The sequence below is a fragment of the Schistocerca serialis genome, chromosome 11, assembly GCF_023864345.2.
Source record: "Schistocerca serialis cubense isolate TAMUIC-IGC-003099 chromosome 11, iqSchSeri2.2, whole genome shotgun sequence".
Classification (NCBI taxonomy): Eukaryota; Metazoa; Arthropoda; class Insecta; order Orthoptera; family Acrididae; genus Schistocerca; species Schistocerca serialis.
The window spans coordinates 169318652-169331059 of NC_064648.1; positions in this window are offsets into that span (position 1 = coordinate 169318652).

Below are 12408 nucleotides of genomic sequence, written 5' to 3' on the forward strand. Positions count from 1 at the left end.
ACAGCATTGTATGGTAGTGAAACATGGACTGTGGGAAAACCGGAAGAGAAGAGAATCGAAGCAGCTGAGATGTGGTGCTATAGACGACTGATAAGGTAAGGAATGAGGAGGTTCTACGGAGATACGAAGGAATATGTGGAAAAGACTGATAAGGAGAAGGGACGGGATGATAGGACATCTGCTAAGACATGAGGGAATGACTTCCACGGTACTAGAGGGAGCTGTAGAGGGCAAAAACTGTAGAGGAAGACAGAGATTGGAATGCGTCAAGCAAATAATTGAGGACGTAGGTTGCAAGTGCTACTCTGAGATGAAGAGGTTAGCACAGGAAAGGAATTCGTGGCGGGCTGCATCAAACCAGTCAGTAGACTGATGACCATAAAAAAAAGGAGGAATGTATGCAGGGTCGTGAGTGAAACCCCAGAGGAAGAAATCAAATGCGAAGTCTGGGCAGTGAGGTTGCCAGTCCACCATCCTGGGAAGCAACTGTCATGGGGACCTCGAATCTCCCCGAGGAAAGGCGTTGGTGCACCGTCTTGCTGGTAGTAAACCATCCCAGCTCGGTCATCTTCATCGATTTGTGAAATTAAAAAGTTTTCAAGCATATCCAGACAAACAATACCAATGACAGTTTTCTCCACGAAGAAGGAACAGCCATACATTGTAGTTTGCTACGGGCACGAATGACATCAGCCCTATCTTTCAGACCTTCTGGCTACGACTGTGTGCCTTAACTGTACTGTGTCTTAGCTGCAACAGAAATGTTGTTGTTGTGGTCTTCAGTCCTGAGACTGGTTTGATGTAGCTTTCCATGCTACTCTATCCTGTGCAAGCTTCTTCATCTCCCAGTACCTACTGCAACCTACATCCTTCTGAATCTGCTTAGTGTATTCATCTCTTGGTCTCCATCTACGACTTTTAGCCTCCACGCTGCCCTCCAATGCTAAATTTGTGATCATTTGATGCCTCAGGACATGCCCTACCAACCGATCCCTTTTTCTAGTCAAGTTGTGCCACAAACTCCTCTTCTCCCCAATTCTATTCAGTACCTCCTCATTAGTTATGTGATCTACCCATCTAATCTTCATCATTCTTCTGTAGCACCACATTTCGAATGCTTCTATTCTCTTCTCGTCTAAACTATTTATCGTCCACGTTTCACTTACGTACATGGCTACACTCCATACAAATACTTTCAGAAACGTCTTCCTGACACTTAAATCTATACTCGATGTTAACAAATTTCTCTTCTTCAGAAACGCTTTCCTTGCCATTGCCAGTCTACATTTTATATCCTCTCTACTTCGACCATCGTCAGTTATTTTGCTCCCCAAAAGCGAAACTCCTTTACTACTTTAAGTGTCTCATTTCCTAATCTAATTCCCTCAGCATCACCCGACTTAATTCGACTACATTCCATTATCGTCGATTTGCTTTTGTTGATGTCCATCTTGTATCCTGCTTTTAAGACACTGTCAATTCCGTTCAGCTGCTCTTCCAAGTCCTTTCCTGTGTCTGACAGAATTACAATGTCATCGGCGAACCTCAAAGTTTTTATTTCTTCTCCATGGATTTTAGTCCCTACTCCGAATTTTTCTTTTGTTTCCTTTACTGCTTGCTCAATATACAGATTGAATAACATCGGGGAGAGCCTACAACCCTGTCTCACTCCCTTCCGAACCACTGCTTCCCTTTCATGCCCCTCAACTCTTATAAGTGACGTTTGATTTCTATACAAATTGTAAATAGCCTTTCGCTCCCTGTATTTTACCCCTGCCACCTTTAGAATTTGAAAGAGAGTATTCCAGTCAACATTGTAAAAAGCTTTCTCTAAGTCTACAAATGCTAGAAACGTAGGTTTGCCTTTTCTTAATCTTTCTACTAAGATAAGTCGTAAGGTTAGTATTGCCTCACGTGTTCCAACATTTCTACGGAATCCAAACTGATCTTCCCCGAGGTCCGATTCTACCAGTGTTTCCATTCTTCTGTAAAGAATTCGCGTTAGTATTTTGCAGCTGTGACTTATTAAACTGATAGTTCGGTAATTTTCACATCTGTCAACGCCTGCTTTCTTTGAGATTGGATTTATTATATTCTTCTCGAAGTCTGAGGGTATTTCGCCTGTCTCATACATCTTGCTCACCAGATGGTAGAGTTTTGTCAGGACTGGCTCTCCCAAGGCCGTGAGTAGTTCTAATGGAATGTTGTCTACACACATCAAAAAAGGTTTGCACCACCTCAGTTCCGTGGGTTCTGGAACCTGTACAGAATATTGGAATACAGATCAACATAAACATCATTTCCGCCCTTTTTGTTGCTCATGACAACCACACATTGCATGTTGTACCACCATACAGCGAGACCTTCAGAGGTGGTGGTCCAGACTGCTGTACACACCGGTACCTCTAATACCCAGCAGCACGTCCTCTTGCATTGATGCATGCCTGTATTCGTCGTGGCATACTATCCACAAGTTCATCAAGGCACTGTTCGTGCAGATTGTCCCACTCTTCAAGGGCGTAGATCCCTCAGAGTCGTTGGTGGGTCACATCGTCCATAAACAGCCCTTTTCAATCTATCCCAGGCATGTTCGATAGGGTTCATGTCTGGAGAACATGCTGGCCACTCGAGTGATGTCGTTATCCTGTAGGAAGTCATTCACGAGATGTGGGGGATGGGGGGGGCGAATTGCCGTCCATGAAGACGAATGCCTCGTAGATATGCTGCCGATACGGTTGCACTATCAGACGGAGGATGGCCTTCAGGTATCGTACAGCCGTTACGGCGCCTTCCGTGACCACCAGCGGCGTACGTCGGCCCCACATAATGCCACCCCAAAACAGCAGGGAACCTCCGCCTTGCTGCACTCGCTGGACAGTGTGTCTAAGGCGTTCAGCCTGACCGGGTTGCCTCCAAACGCGTCTCCGGCGATTGTCTGGTTGAAGGCATGTGCGACACTCGTCGGTGAAGAGAACGTGATGCCAATCCTGAGCGGTCCATTCGGCATGTTGTCGGACCCATCTGTACCGCGCTGCACGGTGTCGTGGTTGCAAAGATGGATCTCGCCGTGGGCGTCGGGAGTGAAGTTGCGCGTCGTGCATCCTATTGGGCACAGTTTGAGTCGTAACACGACGTCCTGTGGCTGCACGAAAAGCGTTATTCTACACTGTGGCGTTGCTGTCAGGGTTCCTCCGAGCCATAATCCTTAGGCAGCGGTCATCCACTGCAGTAGTAGCCCTCGGGCGGCCTGAGCGAGGCATGTCATCGACAGTTCCTGTCTCTCTGTATCTCCTCCATGTCCGAACAGCATCGCTTTGGTTCACTCCGAGACGCCTGGACACTTCCCTTGTTGAGAGGCCTTCCTGGCACAAAGTAACAATGCGGACGCGATCGAACCGCGGTACTGACCGTCTAGGCACGGCTGAACTACAGAGACAACACGAGCCGTGTACCTCCTTCCTGGTGGAATGACTGGAACTGGTCGGCTGTCGGACCCCCTCCGTCTAATAGGGCCTGCTCGTGATGGTTGTTTTCATCTTTGGGCGGGTTTAGTGACGTCTCTGAACAGTCAAAAGGACTGTGTCTGTGATACAATATCCACAGTCAACGTCCAGGAGTTCTGCGAAGTGGGGTGATGCAAAACTTTTTTTGATGTGTGTAGTAGTTCTCTGCAATGGAAGCCTGAGGTTCACATTTGTGAACGATCAACCTTTTCACCATGTGCACGTGCTGCCAACAGTTGTGAATCACAACGAAAATAAGTCAGCGTACAGCACACAGCACCTCATGACAACCAGAATCACATGTGGTTGGTTCGCTATATTTTGCATGGCAGTTACTGAATGATCATTTCAGTATTTATTACAACAGGGAATATTTCGTAATTAGTTATTTTAGTTCATCAAACAAAGCCAAGTGCAGGAAGTATGTTTTTAAAACTGGTACGTGTTTCACCAAAGCTTTTGACAAAGTTGACTTGAATACTCTCTTTCAAATTCTGAAGGTGGCAGGGGTAAAATACAGGGAGCGAAAGGCTATTTACAATTTGTACAGAAACCAGATGGCAGTTATATGAGTCGAGGGACATGAAAGGGAAGCAGTGGTTGGGAAGGGAGTGAGACAGGGTTGTAGCCTCTCCCCGATGTTATTCAATCTGTATATTGAGGAAGCAGTAAAGGAAACAAAAGAAAAATTCGGAGTAGGTATTAAAATCCATGGAGAAGAAATAAAAACTTTGAGGTTCGCTGATGACATCGTAATTCTGTCAGAGACTTCAAAGGACTTGGAAGAGCAGTTGAACGCAATGGACAGTGTCTTGAAAGGAGGATATAAGATGAACATCGACAAAAGCAAAACGAGGATAATGGAATGTAGTCGAATTAAGTCAGGTGATAGTGAGGGAATTAAATTAGGAAATGAGATGCTTAAAGTAGTAAAGGAGTTTTGCTAATTGGGGAGCAAAATAATTGATGATGGTCGAAGTAGAGAGGATATAAAATGTAGTCTGGCAATGGCAAGGAAAGCGTTTCTGAAGAAGAGAAATTTGTTAACATCAAGTATTGATTTAAGTATCAGGAAGTCGTTTCTGAAAATATTTGTGTGGAGTGTAGCCATGAATGGAAGTGAAACGTGGACGATAAATAGTTTAGACAAGAAGAGAATAGAAGCTTTCGAAATGTGGTGCTACAGAAGAATGCTGAAGATTAGATGGGTAGATCACATAACTAATGAGGAGGTATTGAATAGGATTGGGGAGGAGAGAAGTTTGTGGCACAACTTGACCAGAAGAAGGGATCGGTTGGTAGGACATGTTCTGAGGCATCAAGGGATCACCAATTTAGTATTGGAGGGCAGTGTGGAGGGTAAAAGTCGTAGGGGGAGACCAAGGGATGAATACACTAAGCAGATTCAGAAGAATGTAGGTTGCAGTAGGTACTGGTAGATGAAGAAGCTTGCACAGGATAGAGTAGCATGGAGAGCTGCTTCAAACCAGTCTCAGGACTGAAGACCATAACAACAACAATATTTCTGTATGAGGGTGGTTTGAAAAAAGTTCTCGAATTCACCACGAGAGGTCAGCGCTAGCGCAACGAGTTGTTCACGTGATTTTCTTGGACTGTTAGCTGTAAACACGTGCCACGTCAGTGCTCTAGGAAGAGGGCTTTGACGCTGACGTGGCTCTGTTGTAGTTCCCGCGGAGTGATTTGCGAAGGTGGAAAAAAAATCGAGATTGGAGCAGTGATTACGTACTTCGTAAAGAAGGGTATGGAAGCAAAGAACATTCGTGCCGATTTCCAGAATACACTGGGGGACTCTGCTCCTTCGTATTCAACTGTTGCCAAGTGGACAAACGAATTTAAATGTGGTCGGCAGAGCTTAGTAATGATCCACGCAGTGGTCGGCCAAGGTGTGTCACCACTCCAGAAATCATTACAAAAGAGCACAAATGGTACAGAGGATCCACGATTGAAAGTGCGTGAAATTGCTCTTGCTTGCCACATTTAATCACAAATGGTATATCACATATTAACGGAAGAATTAGAAATGAAATTATCTGCAAGTGGGTGCCGCGACTCCTGACGCCGGATCAAAAACGCACGAGAATGAACTTATCGAAACAATGTGTGGCCCGGATTAGGAGAAACGAACAAGATTTTTTGCGCCGGTTTGTGGCCACAGATGAAACTTGGGTGCACTGCTACACCCCAGAGACAAAACAACAGTCAAACCAGTGGAAACGTGCTTCTCCTCCACCATCAAAGAAAGGAGAGACAATTCTTTGGCGGGAAAGATCACGGCATCAGTGTTCTGGGATGTGAGGGGGATCCTGTTTGTACAGTATCTCCCCACTGAGCAAACAATTACTGGAGGATACTATGCTAACCTCCTGGACAAACTGCAACAAAAGATACGCAAAAAAGGCCAGGTTTAGCAAGGAAGAAAGTCATCTTCCATCACGACAATGCGCGTCCGCACACATATGTCGTCGCCGTGGCAAAATTATACGAACTGACGTATGAATTATTGTGACGCCTAACGTATTCACCTGATATGGCTCCGTCATACTCCCATCTCTTCCCAAAATTGAAATTATTTCTTGCTGGACAAAGATTCACTTCAAACGAAAAATTGATAGCCAGAGTTGACAACTATTTTGCAGGTCTGGGGGAAACTTATTTTCGAGATGGGATCAAGGCTCTGGAACATCGTTTGGATCAAGTGCATTGATCTACAAGGAGACTAAATTGAAAAATAAATAAAAAATTTTAGTGATATAAGTACTTTTTTTCTATCCCATCCTGAGAACTTTTCAAATCGCCCTCATATAAATCTTACATGTAAAACCATCAGAAAATCATCGAAGAACCTTACCACATAAAGAAAAATTTTCCTTCCTCCATAAAAAATTTAGGTTTGAAAGGGTTAAGAAAGGGTTGTACACGTTCAGTTTGGGAAGGGCTCGAAAACGTTAACTTTGGGAGCCGTGACGCACATGTGCCAGGGTTACACGTGGATTTTCGTTGCCGCACGTTGTGGAGTTGTGGGTTCATCGTGCCGCTGATTTGCAATGTTGACTGGTCGCTGAAGATTTTTGGGTTCAGGAATGTGGCGTCGTTCTCTATCCGACGCAACATTCCCACACAGAATTCCGTACGACCAACCTTATCTGACGCTAGTCCCTAATGTGCTGTGCCATTGTGAATCTGTAAGGTTTAGAGTGTAAACATCTATGCAGTGCTCGCCAAACAAGTCTTTTGTGGAATGCCAGTGTTGTGGACCGCACGTCGCGTTGATTTTAGTGAACTGCAGGCTCTCCCTAATCCTTTCGACATAACAACACGTGGGCGACCTAGTAATCTGTCATATCGCAGTGAACCCATCTCAACGAAGTTGTTTTTCTGAGAGTAAATTGTAGGCCTGCTCGAAGGTTCTTTGGGCGGTAGCTGCAGAGTTTGTTTCACGAAACCAGACCACACGGCGAGCACGCTCTGCACCGGTGGAAGTAGCCACTTCAACTGCGCAGTATGGATGAGCAAGAAATCGCGTATCTGTTATAAATCACAGTGATTGAGAAGCCACCCATATCACAATAACAACTTTACAGAATCTGGCTTCACAGTCACAGTCACTTTCATTGACAACTAGGTGTCGCAAGTAGCCTTTAACATTTTATGGCCAAATTTCGTACTTCTTCCTGTGAACGTCTAACTGCGATTTCATGACAAGTGGCAATTAGCAACTAAAAAGCACTGTTAACATTTTTACATTCAACGCTGTGTGCCATCTGACGGCCAAAGTTCATACTACTATTTTCCTTTGTGACACGCTATCGACTCTAACTGCGAATTCCGTGATAAGTCGCAAGTAGCTACTAGAAAGCACAGTTAACATTACATGCTGTACGCCACCTGTTGTCCTACGTCCGTACTTTGTTCTCAGAACTTGTGTTGCACAGTATGGATGTATTACAGGCATATGGTCGAAGAAATGGAGCTAATTTGCTCTGAGACGAATTTTATACTCGGTTGAGAATTGGTGCAACCGAGGAATGTGAAGGCCGAATAAAAGTTTTGCTAATCATGCAATCATCATAGATCGTACCAATCACTCCTTCCGGTTCGTTGATTTCTCCCTTGCCATCTGCACCCATCGTGTCCGCCTCTCGCCCACCCTCACCTACCTCGGCCCCACCATTGACCGTCACCTCACCCGGATCCCTTATCACTCTATACAATCCGAAGCCCGCAACTGCCTCCGACTCCTCAAACTCCTCTCTGGCCGGACATGGGGGTTGAACCCCTCTACCATCCTCCACACCTACAAATCCTTAATCCGTCCCATCCTCTGTTATGCCAGTCCCGCCTGGATACCTCCCCCCCCCCCAAATTCTATAAGTCCTTCCCGATCCTCGCCTCGCCTTCCGTATACGCCTCCCGCCCCCCACGCGGATCTTCTACGAACTCATTCCTTTCCCCCATCTGCTCCTATTCCTCAAACATATCCTCATACCCTACACCTCCCGCTGCCTTCATCCCCCGCACCCCCTGGTTGCTCCCCTCCTCCCCAACCCCCGCCCCCTCCCACGCCTTCCCTGTTGTGTCCCCCCTACCCTCCACCTCTGCACCCTCCATCTCCTTTCCCAAGGTGGCTTCCGTCAACTCCCCCTCCCGGATGATGCCCTCTCTCCCTCCATTTATGCCTCCTATCAACTCTGATCCTCACTCCCCTTCCTTTCCTCTGTCCTTTTCCCGGGCTCCCTCTTCCCCTCCCACCCTTCCATCCTATTTTATCAGCACCTACCCTCTCTCTGCCTCCTTTTCTCTCCCCCGAGTCCTTTTGCGTTTCCTTCCTCTGCCTTTCCCCATTCCCTCTTGCGTCTGCCCTTTTCCCCCCTTCTGAGTCCTCTCCCTTCATCACTTCCCCCTGAAACGTCCCCTTAGAACAATTATACATGACTGTGCTTAAACTGACACACAATATTTTTAGCGCAACGCAATCTAACTTTCAGTAATCGCTACAAAGAATGGCCCTGACTAACAATAACCTATACCTTTCACAATTACTTACCTCACAAAAAATCTTCGTTACTCGAACTACTGCAATACAGCGAGTGCCACTACTGCCAGCTAAATAAAAGATTCAAACTACTGAAGGCACTAACTACTGATAGGCATAGTTAGCAAATGAAAGATTTTAATAGAGAACAAACATTGTATTTACCTTAATAGTCATAATATATATACAGGGTTATTACAAATGATTGAAGCGATTTCACAGCTCTACAATAACTTTATTATTTGAGATATTTTCAGAATGCGTTGCATACACATACAAAAACTCAAAAAGTTTTTTTAGGCATTCACAAATGTTCGATATGTGCCCCTTTAGTGATTTGACAGACATCAAGCCGATAATCAAGTTCCTCCCACACTCGGCGCAGCATGTCCCCATCAATGAGTTCGAAAGCATCGTTGATGCGAGCTCGCAGTTCTGGCACGTTTCTCGGTAGAGGAGGTTTAAACACTGAATCTTTCACATAACGCCACAGAAAGAAATCGCATGGGGTTAAGTCGGGAGAGTGTGGAGGCCATGACACGAATTGCTGATCGTGATCTCCACCACGACCGATCCATCGGTTTTCCAATCTCCTGTTTAAGAAATGCCGAACATCACGATGGAAGTGTGGTGGAGCACCATCCTGTTGAAAGATGAAGTCGGCGCTGTCGGTCTCCAGTTGTGGCATGAGCCAATTATCCAGCATGTCCAGATACACGTGTCCGGTAACGTTTTTTTTGCAGAAGAAAAAGGGGCTGCAAACTTTAAACTGTGAGATTGCACAAAACACGTTAACTTTGGGTGAATTGCGAATTTGCTGCACGAATGCATGAGGATTCTCTACCGCCCAAATTCGCACATTGTGTCTGTTCACTTCACCACTAAGAAAAAATGTTGCCTTATCACTGAAAACAAGTTTCGCACTGAATGCATCCTCTTCCGTGAGCTTTTGCAACCGCGCCGAAAATTCAAAGCGTTTGACTTTGTCATCGGGTGTCAGGGCTTGTAGCAATTGTAATCGGTGAGGCTTCTGCTTTAGCCTTTTCCGTAAGATTTTCCAAACCGTCAGCTGTGGTACGTTTAGCTCCCTGCTTGCTTTATTCGTCGACTTCCGCGGGCTACGCGTGAAACTTGCCCCCACGCGTTCAACCGTTTCTTCGCTCACTGCAGGCCGACCCGTCGATTTCCCCTTACAGAGGCATGCAGAAGCTTTAAACTGCGCATAACATCGCCGAATGGAGTTATCAGTTGGTGGATCTCTGTTGACCTTCGTCCTGAAGTGTCGTTGCACTGTTATGACTGACTGATGTGAGTGCATTTCAGGCACGACATACGCTTTCTCGGCTCCTGTCGCCATTTTGTCTCACTGCGCTCTCGAGCGCTCTGGCGGCAGAATCCTTAAGTGCGGCTTCAGCCGAACAAAACTTTATGAGTTTTTCTATGTATCTGTAGTGTTTCGTGACCATATGTTAATGAATGGAGCTAAAGTGAATTTATGAAATCGCTTCAATCATTTGTAATAGCCCTGTAGCAGTTCATGACATCCATTCTTACAAATATCAAAACTCCGCCATTTCTCTCCCCACATCCACCACTGCTGGTGGCTCACCTCCAATTGCACAGCACTACGCGCTGTTCACAGCCAACTGCCCAACACTACACAAGCAAATTCCAACAATGCAAACCAGCCACATATTGCACACAGCACAGCCATTGATTTTCATACAGAGCGCTACGTAACGTTGCCAATAAGAAAACATAAACAGTGTACTTACACCCCCACCTTTCGTTTTTCCTCTCCTCCCCCCTTTCCCCCCCCCCCCTCATCTGTCCAGGTCCCCCCCCCCCCATCTGCCCTTGCCTGTGACGTGTCCTCTTTGTGCCGACTTTTTAGTGCAGTGTTTCCATTGATTGTTAAGTGGTGTGCGTCTTTTGCAAAGTGTTGCGAATGGATATCATACTATTGCAGGGTGTGATTTTTATATCTCTTGCGAACGGAATCCAGACTGTCGCCGTGTTGTTTAATTGTCTTTCTACTATTTTCCCTGTCTGCTTCCTGTGTATTTTATTATCATTGCCCACCATTTGTTTTATGTTTCAACTTTCCACAATTTTCCGCCGTTTTACAATTTACGTCACTATTTTATCGCCTGCTTTTATTATTTCTTATCTTCTTTCTGTTTTAAAAATTCTGTAGGCTGAAGAGCGGCGTACTAAGCTGCTGCCAGCCCGCCCCCTTTGGGGGGGAATCGAAATACAATAGAAAAAAATTTTTTTTTTGCTGATAGGCAGACCTATAGCGTAGATTGGAATTTTCGTGACACATTTAAACACACTCGTCATCATGAAAGCTAAAACAGCTAACTTCAAAATCAGCTAATTGATAAGGCTCCAATGAGTATTTTGATACATATTACACATATATAACGCACATAAACTACTAAAAATGCAACTGGTGTCTTACTATGTAACTTTTACCAAAGTTTAACAGTTGTATTCAGAAGACGGATATTTTTTCAGACAGTACAATACGCAATTAAACATTTTTCATATATTGCATTATTACTATTCCCAGTGTCAACTTGTTACTATGAGATCAATGCTTGCCACTGTTTTGAGTTGCACATCATCAACCTTAAAACGCGCAACCTTCCAACCTTACCTAGGCCTGGGGCTACGCTACAGGTCAGTGCAACATCACAACCAACGTTCAAGGTGGGAGGAGTGGGTGGATCCGTAACACACTCTAACAAGTCTTTATCACGAAATACACGGTACAAAATTTTGGGGTATGAGATGAAAGGTTAGAATGGAATTTTCATAATTCATTCACACTTGTACCAGTACTCATTTTGCACACTTATGGTATCAATTATGGCTCTTTTACGCTGCGTATTCTTCAAGGGTGATTTTGAGTCTTCACGATTATCTGCTCGATTTTAATGGGTACCTAGAGCAGTCAGTAATCGAAATGGGAGCTACGTTTGGAAACTTTTATATTGCTACTGATTACTAGCAATATAATTCACATAATACAATAACACAACTGCTAAAATTTTTGGTAATGAAAGCAGTTGAGTTGGGGTGGGGGTGGGGAAGACGATGTAAAGACGATGTGGCAACTTTTCCAGTTCTGCTGTCATTGATATTTTGAATTATTGCTGTATCGAGAGACTGACAGTGTGGTTGGGATACTTGTGAACCTAACACCGTGGATAGAATCCAGTTTCTAAACATGAACTAATATGGTACTGTATGGTAATTTGTGTTATGATTCTCAACATCACACTATCAATATTTTCACACATGTTACATCAACATAAAACTAAACTCAAATGAAGAACACAGGTAAAATATACTTAATACTGACTGTTTTGTTGAGATGAGATGAGATACTGTTTGCGAGCAAGCATATCTTTCATACAACACCTGACAACTGAGGAAGAATCGTTGGAAATATTAATAAAACCATTTCAGGTAACTTTCTGCCAGTTGGGTTACTGAAACGTTACATTATGCCCTCACAAATAATTGCCTGTACAGGCGAGAAGATATTTCTCGGCTTCATAGACACTGTTCACTTCTTACTTGCGGCTAATGACATTGTAACATCTACGGTGATAAATCGTGTAAAGCACAGGAATCGCAGAGGACACAAAAATCTCGTTAAGGCGCACAAATCGCGTCAATCGCAGGAGTAGCAAAAATCGCATACGTAGCGGAGCGATACAAGTTGTGAAATCGCTAACTGCCATTCTTGTTGTTGTTGTTGTGGTCTTCAGTCCTGAGACCGGTTTGATGCAGCTCTCCATGCTACTCTATCCTGTGCAAGCTTCTTCATCTCCCAGTACC